Here is an 18,600-nt window from a genome sequence, read left to right as displayed (position 1 = left end):
AATGTTCAGTGACTCCTTAGAAGTTACTGCCTAGTCTGGCAGAGAAGGCAGGCAAATAAGCCATTACAATAGTGCTTGCTATAGAAGTACTTGGGGGTAGGGTTGGAGGGTCAATTCTTAACCTGGGATATATTAGTCATTTCAATATTGTCAGCATGAGCCTCAGAAAAAGATGGTAAGCATGAATTAAAGTTTTATTTACCTTATTATTAAGGAGTAAACTAGCAGAACAACAAAACTAGTTCAAAAAGAAAGTAAGGAGTGAAATTAAGTCAATAGGAAAATGCATGTTAGTAAAAATTGCTAAATTAGAAACAAAACTTGTCGGTGTTATAAAACTGATTTGGAAGGTTATTTTCTCTACTAGACAGAAAAGAAAATAATCACACTTTATCGTTTTCTTAAGAAGTTAAACTTATAATTTTACAGAGTTGTAAAATGTCATTGCCTTTATCAACTGTGATATTAAGTGAAATGAACTTACATTCCTCAAAAGAGATGACCCACAAGTAGGCTTATTAGAGCTTGTCCAGCAGGGCATTAAAAGGTCACAAAATTATTTTTTGCCTTACTTCTGTGTTTTGAGTAATTTTCTTTAACAAGCGCCAGAAGCAGCTCCCAGAGGCTGAGAGCCTGTGGATGGGTTAGTCCAATGATGGGATGAAAAGGCAGGACAGCTCTTGGTTTGGCAGATGAATGCCAAGTTTAGGGATGGCTGAATTTTGATAGCTTAGTTTTTACAACTTTTAACTGAGGGACAAGATTCCTTGATTCCTCAATAGAAGACTCACACATATAAAGGTATAAAGGGAAGGGAATGTCAAATTTGCCTTGTGAATTTCTCCATATAAACCATGTTAGCGACAATGTACGGAGTTTCCCAAAGATAGTAACTTAAGGAATGTAACTATCCTGCCAAGATTTCGTTACTCTAGGATCATTTCCTGCTATAAATACTGGCCTAGGAACCTCTTGTAGGCGCTCTTCCATATTCTCCACTCACCCCTTCTCTCCCATCTTTTACCTCTTCCAAATGGATTCTGAGAAAGTTCTTCACTCCTCTAGCTTCAGTGTTCTCAGCTGTAACCTGAAAATAATACCTATTTTGCAGGGTTCTTGTGAGTTTTAGAAAACATGTTACACAACAGATGTTCAGGAATAGTAGCTATAGGGCTTCCCTGGTGGCGCAGTGGTTGAGAGTCCGCCTGCAGATGCAGGGGACATGGGTTTGATCCCTGGTCCGGGAGGATCCCACATGCCGCAGAGTGGCTAGGCCCGTGAGCCATGGCTGCTGGGCCTGCGCGTCTGGAGCCTGTGCTTCTCAACGGGAGAGGCCACAGCAGTGAGAGGCCCGTGTACCACACACACACAAAAAAAGAATAGTAGCTATAATCTTAAGAATTTGGTAATACCAACACCCCAAAGAAAACTCCCTCTGCTTGGAATGCCTCATCTCAGAGCTGGCACCAATATGTCATCCATGCTGGAGAACAGAGTCGTTCTGGGTTCCTTCCTCTCCTCTCCATTTATATGGCCATAACCTTAGATCAGGCCTCTGTAATTTCTTGTCCGGTGTAGTGGGTTGAATAATATTCCCTCAAAATTCATGTCTTCTTGGAACCTCAGAATGTGACTTTATTTGGAAAAAGGGCTTTGCAGATGTGGTTAGTTAAGAGTGACGCCCTAATCCAATGACTGGTGTCCTTATAAGAAAGGGAGAGGATGCAGAAACTCAGAGAAAATGGGGAGTGAGTTCATGTGATGACAAAAGGCAGAGGGTGGAGTGATACAGCTACAAGCCTAGGAAGGCCAAGGGTGGCAGGAAGCCACTAGGAACTGGAAGAGGCAAGGAAGAATTCTTCTCTGGAGTCTTCAGATGGAGTGTGATCCTGTCAACACCTTGATCTTAGACTTCCAGCCTCCAGAACAGTGAGAGAATAAACTTCTGTTGTTTTAAGCCACCACCAACTTTGTGGTAGTTTGTGATGGCAGCCCTAGGAAACCAATACACGTGGCTTTCCTTCAAAAAATTCCTGCGACCCCCTGATCCTTGCAGCTGGCTCTGTGTGTGGGATCCTGTTGTATGCTCTATAACACCCTCTCTGTGACAGCATTTCACAGAACTTTTTGTTTGTTGGTTTCTTGTCTTCCTTTCCCACTACATAGTGGTTTCCATTAGGACAGGTATTTTGTCTTTTTTCTACTGTATTTATCCCATTTATAACAGAGTGCCTGGCACAAAGTAGGCATTCCATAAATATTTATGAAATATATGAACAATTTTTGTGTTAGCCACAGAATTTAGTACAGGATTTTATACTGAAATAAGTGTCTTATAAATGTGTGTTCATTGGAATTTTCTGTCTTTTGATACAGTCTTCCCACTTGCCAACATCATAAAACTAATACTAATCTCTTACCATCTCTTCAGGATATGTCCTCATTTCTTACTTGGTACCATTTCCTCCAATGTAGGAAATTCTGGCAAGACCAACTCAAGCAATTTGGCCAATTACTGCCCTGGCAAGAAGGCCCTGGGCATGTTCCCTGAATTCCATCCATTTGCCTAGTTCCTGACTAGGTTTCACCAGTGAGGCAAAAGTCTCTTGTGACTTAATTTGATAGTTATGAAGATTCATGGGGTCTGTCCATGCTGGTATCTGGTTGTTGTCAGCTTTAGCAGCTCACTGGAGAATTCTCAATGTCTATAAGCTGTCTACCCATTAATGCTTGAGATAGTAAAGCATTTAATTAGAAGAAAATACTATATAGCATGCATAAATTTGTTAAGACCATCCTTCAGTTAACAAATTTCTGAGAAAAGCAATAGGAGTAGAATATACCTCCTTTTGATTATCTATGAAATTTAGTGCTAGAGGAAATTAGTCTAACAAATATTTTACTGATTCAGATATTATAAGAGGATTAACTTAAAAAGTAGGAACTTTCAGGGAGTGGGTGGGAAGACGGATATAGAATATAAAGGTTCTTTTTGTTGTTGGAGAAACTTGTTTAAAATAAGTGACTTCATGAGGGGAATAAAAAGATAAAATGTAAAAATGGTAGCGTTTTCAAGGGATGTGTATGAAGATTGGGAGGAACAGCTTGCTCCTGTTGAAGATAGATGTTTATGGGCTAACTGTTTAAGGTTTATCAAAAATGTCAGCCAAAGTACACAGCTCACTCCCCTTCTTTCTCCCTGGCAAGGTTCCTCTTAGACTGAAAACCTCACCGTTTCCTTCCCTCACCAAGCATTTTGGATTCTATCTCCATATCATCCTTTGTATTTGTTTCCTCTTTTCCATTCTCAATGACACTACTGTAATGAGCTCATACCTAAGCTGTTGCAATATTCTCCTAACGTGCCTTCCTGGCTCTGCCCTTCCCACCCCCATGCCCTCAATCCGCCTTATATGTCACCACCAGATTAATGTGTCTATAATGATTAGTGAGATTTGGGAGGCTTCTGCTGTCTGGCTGGCGTTAATTGTCCTACCCTGAAATTTCATTGCAACATTTAATCCTATGTTCTTCTTATCCCTTTATAGCATGTGTTTTCTGATACATATATTACTACTCATGCTCATAAAAGATGAGTGTTTTGTCATATACTAACTCATATTCTTTTTTAATTTTTTTTGCGGTACACGGGCCTCTCACTGCTGTGGCCTCTCGCGTTGCAGAGCACAGGCTCCGGACGCACAGGCTCAGCGGCCATGGCTCACGGGCCCAGCCGCTCTGTGGCATGTGGGATCCTCTCGGACCGGGGCACTAACCTGTGTCCCTTGCATCGGCAGGCAGACTCTCAACCACTGCGCCACCAGGGAAGCCCAACTCATATTCTTTTAATGTCTAATATTCAAAAGTGAATAAGTTTTTCTTTTCTTTTTTTCAAGCTAGAGCTAGTAAGCATAACTTACTTATAGGTAGTGTTAGGGGAACCACTGACTGAAACCATCTGCCCTGGCCAGGCACCATGGTAACCACTTGCATGAGTTATCTTACAATAGGAGGTCCTGGTAAGGAACAGGAACTAGCAAGCTACCACCAACCAGAAGAATTCGGGAAAGGTCAAAAGGAGAGAGGAGACGCCAGTCCATATGTCCTACCAACCTCCCAGAATCCTTCTCGCTGGAATCCATCTTGGCTGTGTGATGCATGCACCACCAGGAAGGACCCTGAGTCCGAGTGATCGGCCAGAGATAATCCAGAAACTAAGGCAGTTACCATAAAACCTGAGACTGCGAGCCACGTGGCAGAGCATTTCTCCTGGCTCCCTTACCCGGCTGCTCTCCACCGGGTGCCCCTTCCCCATAAAGCCCCTTGCTTTGTCAGCACGTGTGTCTCCTTGGACAATTCATTTCCGAGTGTCAGACAACAGCCCGCTCTCAGGCCCTGGAAGGGGTCTCCCTTCTTGCAACAGTAGCGCTATGTCAGAAGAACACTGCCTATGTGGTAGTCAAATGGCATAGAGATTGAGAGCATGGGTTTTGCAGCTTGATGGGTCTAAGGTTGAATTTTAGCAACACTACTTACTGACTTGTGACTCTGGGCCTTCAGTTTCCACATCTATAAAATGGGAATAATAACTGACCCAGTAAGATTTTGTGATGATACAATGAAGTTCCCAGCCCAGGGCTCAGCTCCCCGCAGCAAATTGAAGCCATTTCTGTCACTCCTGTCAATCAGAGGAGAGAACTTGCAGTGGTTCAGACTAAACACAGTAAGATGACTTAAAAAGTATTCCTTATATTTGCTCTTGTTTCAGGCCTTTATCTATAATAGGAGGAACATGGGAAGGAAGACAGTGCTTGATGTTAAAAAACATCTCTTATAAAAGAGAATGCCCTCCAAAGTGGTCTCCCCATAGGTACGGAGGTATAAGTGAAGCAGGCTTCATTGTTTCACAGCGGAATCTTGGGAGGGAATATCAGAATGTCTCAATATTTTTCATGTCCTGGGGGTGGGGGTGGGGGGAAGAGGAAGTGGCTTCTGTTCAGGCAGATGACAATAGGTGACTCGACCTCTCACCCACTTAGAGGGCTGAGCTCTGGCTTTATTATGTTAAGGGATGAGACTTTCAGTAGCTTTTAGCCTCCAGGAGCCTAGACCAGCTAATAGATTCCTGTAGTTTTCAAATTTCCCCCTTGATTTTTTTGCAAGGGTGGGGGTGGAGGGGGGTGGAGGTGTGGGAGATGTGGGTGTGGGCAGGGGTTGGGGGGCACTGGGAGAGAGAGTACTGGAGTGTACACCTGCAGTTAATTGTATGTCATCAACCACTACACCTGGGAAACTGCTTTAAACCCTTTTAACTGATCTATTCTGTTTCATCACATCGGGGTATAAAATTAGACTCTTAAAATATTTAAATGAATGACTCCAAGCCTTATTTTTTTTCCCACAGTGAGAAGGCCTTTCTTCTTTTTCTGGGGTCCTCTCTGTCTCTGACTCTAAAATGCCAGGAGGGTCAGACTTGAAGGAAAGACAACTGGTAAGCCCGCCCAGTTTGCCAGAGGAATTCATTCTGGTTAACAAGTTGTCCCAAGTGGTCTGTCATTTCAGTGTGTCATCCTAAATAAAGAGGTAAACTGAGGCAAGCTCACATCACCAGAAACTGAATTTTTACAGGAATAACCGAGAGAAATTGCAATTCAGGAAATGCATTTTTATATAGCAAGTACGTTGAGGGTTTAGGGCTGGCTGTTATCTGTGGGCAAGTAATCAGAGTCCAAGCAGGGAATTAGTTGGCCTGAATCTGGGGAGAGATTCTTGGGGGATGCTCACTGGTCAGCAGGTAACTCCCCGTCTCCTGTCAATCAGGCATTGATGGGAAATCAGTCTCAGTTGGTTGGTTCCGTTCTTCTGAGGGCGCATGCGTGAGAGCCGCCATTTCTTCTCTTCCGGGGACGTTTTTGACCGACATCGTTTCACAAGTGCGGTCCTGGGCTTCCCTGGTGGCACGGTGGTTGAGAGTCCGCCTAACGATGCAGGGGACACGGGCTCGTGCCCCGGTCCGGGAAGATGCCACACGCCGCGGAGCGGCTGGGCCCGTGAGCCACGGCCGCTGGGCCTGTGCGTCCGGAGCCTGCGCTCCGCAACGGGAGAGACCACAACAGTGAGAGGCCCGCGTACCGCAAAAACAACAACAACAAAAAACAACAAAGAAGTGCGGTCCTTGTCCTCAAGGTGGTCACGCCCAGTACCCATCACTGTTCCGGAAGTAGTTTCTGCAGGTGAAGAAAACAGCCTGACAGGTGTCTTAACTCGGTCTTCACCAAGGCCTTCAGGACGCGCAGAGGTAGGCCACCTCCTGGGGAGTTGCTTCTTTAGGGATGGAGCTCGCTCCTCTCACACAGAGTTGGTTGTCATTATTCTTGGATTCTGTATTTACAAATTCATCTACGCTGTAAAATTTATCTGTAAGCCCCATTCCCAGACATGCGCGAAAGCTCACAAAAGTCACCTGACAGGCATGTACCCAGCTGAGGGGGAACAAGGTGACACGCTAGCTTCCTATTTCAGTTCTGTCACTGTCGACACGTGTTGTTTACACGGTACTTAGTGCCATGTTTTCCACATGTCTGTGCTTTTTGGGGGGGCGATTTTGCCTTTTAAAGTGGCCTCGGTGGAGAGCTGCAGTACTGTCTAGTGTGGGTTAAGTTTGAGAAGGCTGCCGTGGGCTTTACCAGAAGAGACGTGTAATAAACTTATTTCAGGCAGGACTTAGAGAGCTGTTGGACATGAGTTTGGTGTTAATCAATCACCAACAGGTATTAAATAAGGCACCTTTCAGCAGAAGCACACATAAAACAAGGTTATGTATTGATGGGTTGACGAAAATGCTGAGACCAGAGGCTTGCAGGAATCTAACTCTGTATTTGCCTAGAAGTGATGGCTCAGTCCCATCATCTGTTTCAGTGTTCACCAAAACTTGATAGGACAAAACTACCCTCGATAATGAGAATCGGTGTTCTGGACAGCTATTTCTCTAAGATGTGCCCATGGTGCCAGAAGGATGAGTCAGAAGTGGTCCTTCTGTAAGACCTGTGGAAGGAACAGACCCTCCTAGGTTCCACAGGGGTCAGCCCTGGTCCTCTTGCTGTTCTCCATTTTGGGGTGGAACCCACACGGGGGCTGTGTCTTCCTTGTCACTGCCACTAGCTGGGGTGGGGTAGTGAGGGTGTGGCCTAGGGCAGGAGGGTAATCCAGAGGTGTGACAGTGCAACTCACCTTCGCCTCTGTGGGGAGCCCTCCACCAGCCCCACTCCCATGTCTCTCCTTTGAACTCAGCTATGGAGAAAATTCCTCTTTCTGGCCTCAGAATGAATTGTAATGGGAATATCTACTGTCTTTGCTCTCATTCCCCCAACATGTAATTGCAAAAATAAAACAGACACTCATCCATTTCCCAAGATCTGAGCTATCCAATTGAAGCCAAGGTCACCCTGATAGAGAGTGATGTAAACACTAAAAACAGTTATCCATCGGTCCTGTTTCTATCATTGCTAGAATAAAACCTGAGGCTTCAGTGGAGAGTGAGAAATAAATCAACATTGCCTGCAGTCAAGTCAGGTTTGAGCTGGGCTGGAGATTGAATTCATGTTTAATCAAAATTATATTGGATTTTGTTGTTGAACCTTAGCTTTTTGTGAAGAATTTGAAGGTGGCAATGTTTTCCTAAATTTGGCATTTTCTTGACACAGTTGAAAAGATTTCTCACATGTGTAAGAGACCAGTCTTGAATAGCTAAGTTACTACTACCCTGAGAATTTCTATATGAGGGTCTTTTGGGGTGTTCGCCTGGTGTTCAAGAGATGGGGTATAATTTTTACCCGGCCTCCTTTTCACTTTAATTCAGCTTTACTTTCTTCTTTCAGGAATGCATTTTAAAAAATGGCTTGTGGCAGAACAATGACAATTTTTAAACATAAATTAAAAAAATATCTTTAAAGCTTAGCATTTTGGCAGATGAATGCATGCCTATCCATATACTTACTCATAGGTGTGAAAATTATTCAAGGCAAACAAGTCTTACTTGATTAGGTGTATCTTTTCTTACCCTTTTTTTTTTCTGAGACTTGCAGATCTTTTAGTGTTATTCTTCTGTTGTTGTTTTTTTCTCCTTTATTTTATTTTATTTTAACATGTTTATTGGAGTATAATTGCTTTACAATGGTATGTTAGTTTCTGTTGTATAACAAAGTGAATCCACTATACATAAACATATATCCCCATATCTCCTCCCTCTTGCATCTCCCTCCCACCCTCCCTATCCCACCCCCCCATCCCACCCCTCTAGGTGGACACAAAGCACCAAGCTGATCTCCCTGTGCTACGTGGCTGCTTCCCACTAGCTATCTGTTTTACATTTGGTAGTGTATATATATCCATGCCACTCTCTCACTTCATTTGTTTTTTTTCTAATATCAATTATAACACTTTGTATAATCAATTATTATTTTAAAATATATTAACTTATCATATGTTGATTATATATAATAATGTCTATGCCTCTCTCTTCTGGTGCTGCCTGGTGCTATCTCCCAGTTTTAAGGATTGTTATAGTCTGTTTTTCTTTCATTGTATCTCTCTCTTCTGTTCTATCTTTCATCATCCTATGCAGTGACAAAAAGAACTGTAAGACATCAGGATTGCTTTTAGAGAAACCCCTGTGTACCCTCCAAATATAGTAATGTATAGAAAGAAACAATAGCAATTTGAAATAAAGGTGTTATTAAAACAATAGGGGGATCTGGGAGGAGTGGGAGAGAAGCGGAGGGAGATTGCCCTGCCCACTCGAGCCCAGGAAGCCTGCTGAGCTCCCAGGCTGGTGTCCAGCCCTCCAAGGCCACTCCCCCCAGCCACATTGGTCTGGGGGGCATAGGAGAGAAGAGGGGGAGATTAGGAGGGGCCCTCCCAGACTGGAGGGGCAAGAGAGGAGACGAGGGAGGGTGTTTGCCCTCCCCACTTGAGCCCAGGAAGCCTTCTGGGCTCCCAGGTGAGATACCCTGCCCTCTGAGACAGGGGTGGGGGGCATGCCTGGGCCCCTCTGTTCCTTGAGCCTAAGCCCCACCCCCCACAGCCCCAGGCCCTTTTCCAGCCCTGTGAGTCCTGAGCATAGGCACCGCCCACTGCCCAAACCTAGCCCTTGCTTAGGTCCCAGCCTCCACAGCCATGGCCTTTCCCCCACCCCCTTTTAAAAAGTTTTTCTTTTCCCTCCTCTTCTCTTTTACCGTTGTGGTACTGATGTACCTTCCAGTGGTTGATTCATCTATATTTTTATTTTTACATTCTTTCTAACATATCTGTTAGTTTCCTAGTCTAATTTTATATTTTACTTTGTTATTGTTCTTTTTTTTTTTTTTTTTTTTTGCTGCCACATGTGGCTTGCGGCATCTTGGTTCACAAGCCCAGGGTCGGGCTGAAGCTCCTGCCATGGGAACTCTGAGTCTGAACCACTGGACTAACAGAGAACCTCAAACCCTAAGGAATACTCATTGGAGTGAGGTCTCATGGAGTTCTTCATCTCAGCACCAAGACCCAGCTCTATCCAATAGCCTACAAATTCCAGGGTTGGAAGCCTCAGGCCAAACGACCAGTAAGACAAGAACACAGTCCCACTCATAAAAAGATGAACAACCCAATACCTGAAATGAAAAATACACTAGAAGGAATCAGTAACAGAATAAGTGAGGCAGAAGAACAAATAAGTGAGCTGGAAGACAAAATGGTGGAAATAACTGCTGAGGGCAGAATAAAGAAAAAAGAATGAAAAGGATTGAAGACGATCTCAGAGACCTCTGGGACAACACTGAATGCACCAATATTCGGATTATAGGGGTCCCAGGAGAAGAAGAGAAGAAGAAAGGGTCTGAGAAAATATTTGAAGAGATTATAGTTGAGAACTTCCCTAACATGGGAAAGGAAATAGTCACCCAAGTCCAGGAAGCACAGAGAGTCCCATACAGGATAAACCGTAGGAAAAGCATACCAAGACACATATTAATCAAACTAACAAAAATTAAATTCAAAGAAAAAATATTAAAAGCAGGGAGGGAAAAACAAAAAGTGACATACAAAGGAATCCCCATAAGCTTATCAGCTGATTTTTTCAGCAGAAACTCTGCAGGCCAGAAGGGAGTGGCAGGATATACTTTGAGTGATGAAAGAGAAAAACCTACAACTAAGATTATTCTACCCAGCAAGGATCTCATTCAGATTCAGTGGAGAAGTCAAAAGCTTTACAGACAAGCAAAAGGTAAGAGAATTCAGCACCACCTAACCAGCTTTACAACAAATGCTAAAGAAACCTCTCTAAGGGGGAAACACAAGAGAAGAAAAAGACCCACAAAACAAACCCAAAACAATTAAGAAAATGGTAATAGGAACACACATATTGATAATAACCTTGAATGTAAATAGATTAAATGCCCCAACCAAAAGACACAGACTGGCTGAATGGATTAAAAAAACAAGACCCAGGACTTCCCTGGTGGCACAGTGGTTAAGAATCTGCCTGCCAGCGCAGGGGACATGGGTTCAATCCCTGGTCAGGGAGGATCCCACATGCTGCGGAGCAACTAAGCCCATGCACCACAACTACTGAAGCCGGTGCACCTAGAGCCTGTGCTTCCCAACAAGAGAAGCCGCTGCAATGAGAAGCCTGAGCACTGCAATGAAGAGTAGGCCCTGCTCACCGCAACTAGAGGAAGCTGGTGTGCAGCAACAAAGACCAATGCAGCCAAAAATAAAAAATAAATAAATTAAAAAAAAAAAAGACCCATATATATGCTGTCTACAAGAGACCCACTTCAGACCTAGGGACACATACAGACTGAAAGTGAAGGGATGGAAAAAGATATTCCATGCAAGTGGAAGTCAAAAGAAAGCTGGAGTAGCAATACTCGTATCAGATAAAATAGACTTTAAGATAAAGACTGTTACAAGAGATAAAGAGGGGCACTACATAATGATCAGAGGATCAATCCAAGAAGAAGATATAAGAATTACAAATGTTTATGCACCCAACATAGGAGCACCTCAATTCATAAGGCAAATGGTAACAAGGAGAAATCAACAGTAACACAATAATAGTAGGAGACTTTAACACCCTACTTACACCAATGGATAGATCATCCAAACAAAATTAATAAGGAAACAAAAACTTTAAGTGACACAATAGACCAGATAGATTTAATTGATATTTATGGAACAACATCCCACCCAAAAGTGGCAGAATACACTTTCTTCTCAAGTGCACATGGAACATTCTCCAGGATAGATCATATCTTGGGTCACATATCAAGCCTTGGAAAATTTAAGAAAATTGAAATCATACCAAGCATCTTTTCTGACCACATTGCTATGAGATTGAAAATCAGTTACAGGAAAAAAACTGTAAAAAGTACAAATACATGGAGGCTAAACAGTGCGCTACCAAATAACCAAGAGATCACTGAAGAAATCAAAGAAGAAATAAAAGAATACATAGAAAAAAATGACAACGAAAACACAATGAATCCAAAACCTATGGGACACAACAAAGCAGTTCTAAGAGGGAAGTTTAGAGCAATTCAGTCTCACCTCAAGAAGCAAGAAAAATCTCAAACAATCTAACTCTACACTTAAAACAACTAGAGAAAGAGGAACAAAGAAAACCCAAAGTCAGTAGAAGGAAGGAAATCATAAAGATCAGAGCAGAAATAAATGAAATAGAAATGAAGAAAACAATAGCAAACATCAATAAAACTATCTTCTTTGAGAAGATAAACAAAATTGATAAACCCTTAGCCAGACTTATCAAGAAAAAAAGGGAGAAGACTCAAATCAACAGAATTGGAAATGAAAAAGGAGAAATCACAACTGACACTGTAGAAATACAAAGGATTATAAGAGACTACTACAAACAACTGTATGCGAATAAAATGGATAACCACAAAGCAATGGACAAATTCCTGGAAAGGTACAATTTCCAAGACTGAACAGGAAGAATTAGAAAATATAAACAGACCTATCATAAGTAATGAAATTGAAACTGTAATTAAAAATCTTCCAACAAACAAAAGTCCAGGACCAGATGGCTTCACTGGCAAATTCTATCAAACATTTAGGGAAGAGTTAACACTGATCCTTCTCATACTCTTCCAAAAAATTTCAGAGGGAGAAACATTCCCAAATTCATTCTACGAAGCCACCATCATCACCCTGATACCAAAACCAGAGAAAGATACCACAAAAAAAGAAAATTATAGACCAATATCACTGATGAACATAGATGCAAAAATGCTCAACAAAATATAAGCAAACAGAATCCAACAGCACAATAAAAGGATCATACCCCATGATCAAGTGGGATTTACCCCAGGAATGCAAGGATTCTTCAGTATACACAAATCAATCAATGTGATACACCACATTAACAAATTAGGGAACAAAGGAATAAAAACCATATGATATCTCAATAGATGCAGAAAAACCTTTTGACAAAATTCAACACCCATTTATGATAAAAAAAAACTTTGCAGAAAATGGGCATAGAGGGAAACTACCTCAACACAATAAAGGCCATATATGAAACCCACAGCAAGCATCATACTCAGTGGTGAAAAACTGAAAGCATTTCCACTAAGATCAGGAACAAGACAACGATGTCCACTCTCACCAGTGTTATTCAATATAGTTTTGGAAGTCCTAGCCACAGCAATCAGAGAAGAAAAAGAAATAAAAGGAATACAGACTGGAAAAGAAGTAAAATTGCCATTGTTTGCTGATGACATGATATTATACATAGAAAATCCTAAAGATGCCACTAGAAAGCTACTAGAACTAAACAATGAATTTGGTAAGGTTATAGGATACAAAGTTAATGCACAGGAATCTCTGGCATTCCTATACACCACCAATGAAAAATCAGAAAGAGAAATTAAGGAAACACTCCCATTTACCACTGCAACAAAAAGAATAAAATACCTAGGTATAAACCTGCCTAAGGAGGTGAAAGACCTGTACTCAGAAAACTGTAAAACACTGTTTAAAGAAATCAAAGATGACATAAACAGATGGAGAACTATACCATGTTTTTGGATAGGAAGAATCAGTATTGTGAAAATGACTCTACTACCCAAAGCAATCTACATATTCAGTGCAATCCCTATCAAACTGCAAATAGCATTCTTCATAGAATTAGAACAAAAAATTTTTACAGTTTATGTGGAAACACAGAAGATCCCGAATAGCCAAAGCAATCTTGAGAAAGAAAAATGGAGTTGGAGGAATCAGGCTCCCTGACTTCAAAGTGTACCACAAAGCTGCAGTAATCAAGACAGTATGATACTGGTGCAAAAATAGAAATATAGATCAATGGTACAGGGCAGAATGCCCAGAGGTGAACCCATGCATATATGGGCACCTATTTTATGACAAAGGTAGCAAGAACATACAATGGAGAAAAGACAGCTTCTTTAATAAGTGGTGCTGGGAAAATTGGACAGCTACATGTAGAAGAATGAAAGTAGAACACTTCCTAACACCATACACAAAAATAAACTCCAAATGGATTAAAGACTTAAATGTAAGACCAGACACTATAAAACTCTTAGAGGAAAACATAGGAAAATCACTCTTTGACATAAACCACAGCAAGATCGTTTTTGACCCACCTCCTAGAGTAATGGAAATAAAAACAAAAATAAACAAATGGGACTTAATTAAACTTAACAGCTTTTGCACAGCAAAGGAAATCATAAACAAGACAAAAAGACAACTCTCAGAATGGGAGAAAATATTTGCAAATGAAAAAACAGACAAAGGTTACTCTCCAAAATACATAAACAGCTCATGGAGCTCAATATCAGAAAAACAAACAATCTTGTTAAAAAATGGGTGGAAGACCGAAGTAGACATTTCACCAAGGAAGACATACAGATGGCTAAGAGGCACATGAAAAGATGCTCAACATCACTAATTATTAGGGAAATGCAAATCAAAACTACAATGAGGTATCATCTCATGCCAGTCAGTATGTCCATTATCAAAAACCTAGAAACAATAAATGCTGGAAAGGATGTGGGGAAAAGGGAACCCTCCTGCACTGTTGGTGAGAATGTAAATTGATACAACCACTATGGAAAACAGTATGGAGGTTCCTTAAAAAACTAAAAATAGAACTACCGTATGACCCAGCAATCCCACTACTGGGCATATACCTTGAGAAAACCATAATTCAAAAAGAGACATGTACCGCAATGTTCATTGCAGCACTATTTACAATAGCCAGGACATGGAACCAACCTAAATGCCCATCAACAGATGAATGGATAAAGAAGATGTGGCACATATATACAATAGAATATTAACTCAGCCATAAAAAGAAACAAAACTGAGTTATTTGTAGTGAGGCGGATGGACCTAAAATCTGTCATACAGAGTGAAGTAATTCAGAAAGAGAAAAACAAATACCATACGCTAACACATATATATGAAATCTAAAAAAAAAAAGGTACTGATGAACCTAGTTGCAGGGCAGGAGTAAAGAGGTAGACATAGAGAATGGACTTCAGGACATGGGGTGGGAGGGGGAAGCTGTGGCGAAGCGAGAGTAACATCGACATATACAGACCACCGAATGTAAAATAGTTGGCTGGTGGGAAACAGCAGCATAGTACAGGGAGATCTGCTTGGTGCTTTGAGATGACCTAGATGGGTGGAATAGGGAGGATGGGAGGGAGACTAAAGAGGGAGGGGATATGGGGACATTTGTACGCATATGGCTGATTAGCTTTGTTGTGCAACAGAAACTAACACAGTATTGTGAAGCAATTACACTGCAATAAAGATCTATTAAAAAAAAAAAAACAGTAGTGGTATCTCAGGAACAGCAGCGCGACATTCTGGTGTGAACAATCGTAATGTTACTTTGAATGATGAACTGTGACATCTTCCATGATAGAAAATATGAGGAATTGACTCTCTTTCATTATTAAAAAGAAGAAATAATTCCTTTCTTATAGTAGTATGATGTAAGAAATACGCAGCTACAAGCACGGAACTGTTTTTTACAGCATGGAACTATTTACATCGGATTACTTTTCTGTTTCTTAATTGGTTTGAGAATCAGTTACAATTTGAAAAAAGCACTAGAGGGAGACAGACCCCTTTCTGATGAATTCTTCTTTGTTCTGGAGTTGGAGCACAACATTTAGATCAGCTTGTAAGCCTGTGAATTTAGTGCTCATCTCCGTCCAAAGACGTGATTACATGTGTATTTGAAATTTAAAAATCACAGATTTTAGAGAGTAAACTTTTATACATTAAAAGGGACTTAAAGAGACTTATCTAAATTCAATCTGTGGACATTGTTTGGGTCCTGATTCAAATAACCCAACCTAAAAAAGATGTTTTTGGGACAGCTAGAGAAATTTGAACAGGCATAAATATTACATGAGGGAACTATTGTTAATTTTATTAGGTGTGATAATGGTATCTTGGTAATGCCAAAAAATTTCTATTAAATCCTATTAAAGATACATGCAGAAGAATTTTTGCTTGAAATTATATGATGCCTATAATTCATTATAAAATATTCTGCAATGTAAAAGTGTGTGTGTGGGGGATACATGTGTGTGCATGTGCATTTGTGTGCATGTATGTGATAGCTGATGAAACAAGACTGACAATATCTTGATAATTTCTGGAACTGGGGTTCATTATATTATTCTCCTTTTGTGAGTGCTTGACATTTTTTCATTAAAAGTAAAAATTAGAAAGCACAGACATTATTTTCTCACAATTTATATTTATGATCTAGTTTATGATCATTTATGGCTAATGCATCTTTCTTACAAGCTCAAGTATTCAAGAAAATCTTTTCCCCGGAAGTGTGGCAGAATATGACACTCCAAACTGTGACTGTAGGAGTTTAGGACATTCTACCCCAAAATATGCTGCTTTGGCTTATTGATTATTTTGAGCTCTAGGCACTTGACAAACAGCAAATGCAGGGAGGGGCTTTCTCCTAACTCCCCTTTTCTGCTTAAAGACAGATCCTCCCAAAGGAACTCAATTGTCATAAATCCCCTTACCAGGAAGGAGTTTCATCAACCAGGGATGATTGACTCTTATCACAGGAGAAGAGGCCAGAAGTCAGCACCACACCCAGACAAATGTTGTCTTGAACTTTTATACCTCCCATCTATTCTTCAAGGGCCCATTCATCTTTCCTAAAAATCATTTACTCTGCCCCAAGAGGCTTACGTGCCCCCTCCCCTTTCCCTATTAAGATGGGCTTTAACCTTGAATTCTAAGCCATCTTGGGGAGTTACTCATTTTTCCCTGGTATCACCCAGGTATATATGAGTATATCTGTTAATAAATGTCTTTGTTTTTCTCTTGTTAATCTGTCTTTTATTACAGGGGTCTCAGCCAAGAACTCAGAAGGGTAGAGGGAGAATTATTTTTTCCCTCCCTATACCCCTCATAATTTAATGTATCTTTTGAATTTCCATTCTACTAGATATCAGAAACTAAATATCATTTAACTCAGCAAAATCTCACATTGCACTGAGTCAAAAACTTAATTCAAGGTGAACTTAGTCAATTTTGGATTTTCCCTCCTCCATCTGCACGGCAGGGTCTAAATCTAGTAGAATTGCTTGGTGAAAGCCAGTGAGTGGGAGGTGGTGATGGTGAGGGGGGGCTGGTCCTTGGTTGTCACCTCTGTAGTCAGACATCCTGAAAGACAACTTCTATCTCCTCTCCTGTCAGTTTGTCCTGCAGATGACAGTCATGTTGTTGGACAAACTTCTGCAAGGGCCTCTCCACAGCTGCTTCTCCTCAGGGTGGCCAAACCTCTTGGAATGCAGGAAAGACCCAGAGGTTGTCCTACTTGACTCTGGCTTTCTCACCCTGCTTGGCCATTTCAGCTCTACTTCTCCTATACCATGTTTGTCATGGAAGGTTCTGAAAGACTCCCCTGGGACCCTTGACACTTTCACAGGTTCTGTTTGGGAACAAAAGCACAGGTACTTTCTGCTTTTAAAACCCTTTACAAATCTGGGGGTTTGGGGACATACTCAGAAGAGAGGGATGCACACAGGCCACCTTCTTAAGGAAATATCACAATATCTAATATCTCTCCCTGAAGCCCGTAGTGTCTGTCTAGTCTGATGGGAAGGCCAGCACATAACTTTCTGTAATGATTGCTTATAGCATAAACATGCCCAAGTCCTTCAGAGCTCTGGATGCAGAGAAGAGTCAGGGATTAACAGGAATTAGGAAGAACATTTTTGATCAAATTAATATAATAAAATGTCATTCTGCTGAATAATCTTAATTCTAAATTTACTGCTTGCTTCTCATACAGAAGTGAGGGGAAGCAGTAGGTAAATAGTGGTTAAGCATGTGGGTCCTGGGCTTAGATAGACCAGTGTTCTAATCCTGCCTCTGTGTCTTTTTAGTAGGGATCAGCACGAATTTGTTAAGGTTTTTAAACTTCAGTTTCTTATGTATAGAGCAGAGGCAGTTAATATCTAAAATGTTTTGGGGAGAGTTAAGTAAGAATAGAGAGAGTGCACAAAGAGAATTTGGCCCTTTGTTTAAAACCTGTAAATGACAACCATTTTTATTAAGAATAACATAAGAACAAAAAGCCCCATATGGAGTTCCCAAGTTATTAGATCAGGTCTTTCAGGACCACATGGGAATTTGGGTGCTGCCCCAGAAAACTGAAACTACTACAACTTAGAAAAAAATTATCTTGTATACAGAGCCTACATTCTCTTGGTATTTTAAGAGTAACTGCTTAGCTTTCATTCCCAGTGTGGCCCATCCTTTATGAACTGTCAGTGGAAATGAAGCAGATGAAAGGAGGAATTCCAAGTGTCTAATATCACCATGGCCTCATGAAACAGGGGAAAAGAAACCAAACAGTTTATAGTGGGCAAGCTTCCAGATGTTTATTGCCAGGACCTTCTGCTCAGAGTGAAAAGAAAATTCATACAGATGCCAGGTCCCTCTCCTGTAGTATAAGAAAAAGCAAAGTTACTTTACTCACACTTTTTTTTAAAAAAATTTCTCCCCCCCCCCCATTCGATTTGGTGTTCTGGATAGGAAGGGAAGGTAAATCACTCCTCTGTTTTCCTGGAGGGACTTGACAGTGATTCTGTGTTGAATAGATTTCTGATTCCTCTTTGCTCTTGGACATTGGATTCCACCCCCCTTGGTAGAGATGTCCAGCTCTGTAGTTGGCCTCCTTCTAGAGGTAGTATGGTGATGGTAGGGTGCCAAGAATTGGCTTGGAGTCAGAAACTGCAGTCTCAGATAGATACAGTCTCTTTATTCAAATACAATCTATTAATTAATATTCACTGAGTGTTACATTAAATTTTAATGCTTTACTGATTAAAGTCAGTTCTGTGAAAAAATGTGACTCATATTCAGAAATCAATTGATCTCACACTACTATTTAACACAAAGCTCTTAGATCCAGTGTATTTTAAAAAAGTGTCCTTGGTGGGCACTTATAGTAGTTTCTATTGCCACTGTAAACCCTGTGAAGGGTCCATCCTGATAATTCCTCCATTTCAAGATCCTTAACATAATCAT

This window comes from Kogia breviceps, chromosome 2, assembly GCF_026419965.1.
Source record: "Kogia breviceps isolate mKogBre1 chromosome 2, mKogBre1 haplotype 1, whole genome shotgun sequence".
Classification (NCBI taxonomy): domain Eukaryota; kingdom Metazoa; phylum Chordata; class Mammalia; order Artiodactyla; family Physeteridae; genus Kogia; species Kogia breviceps.
This window is presented reverse-complemented; position numbering follows the sequence as displayed.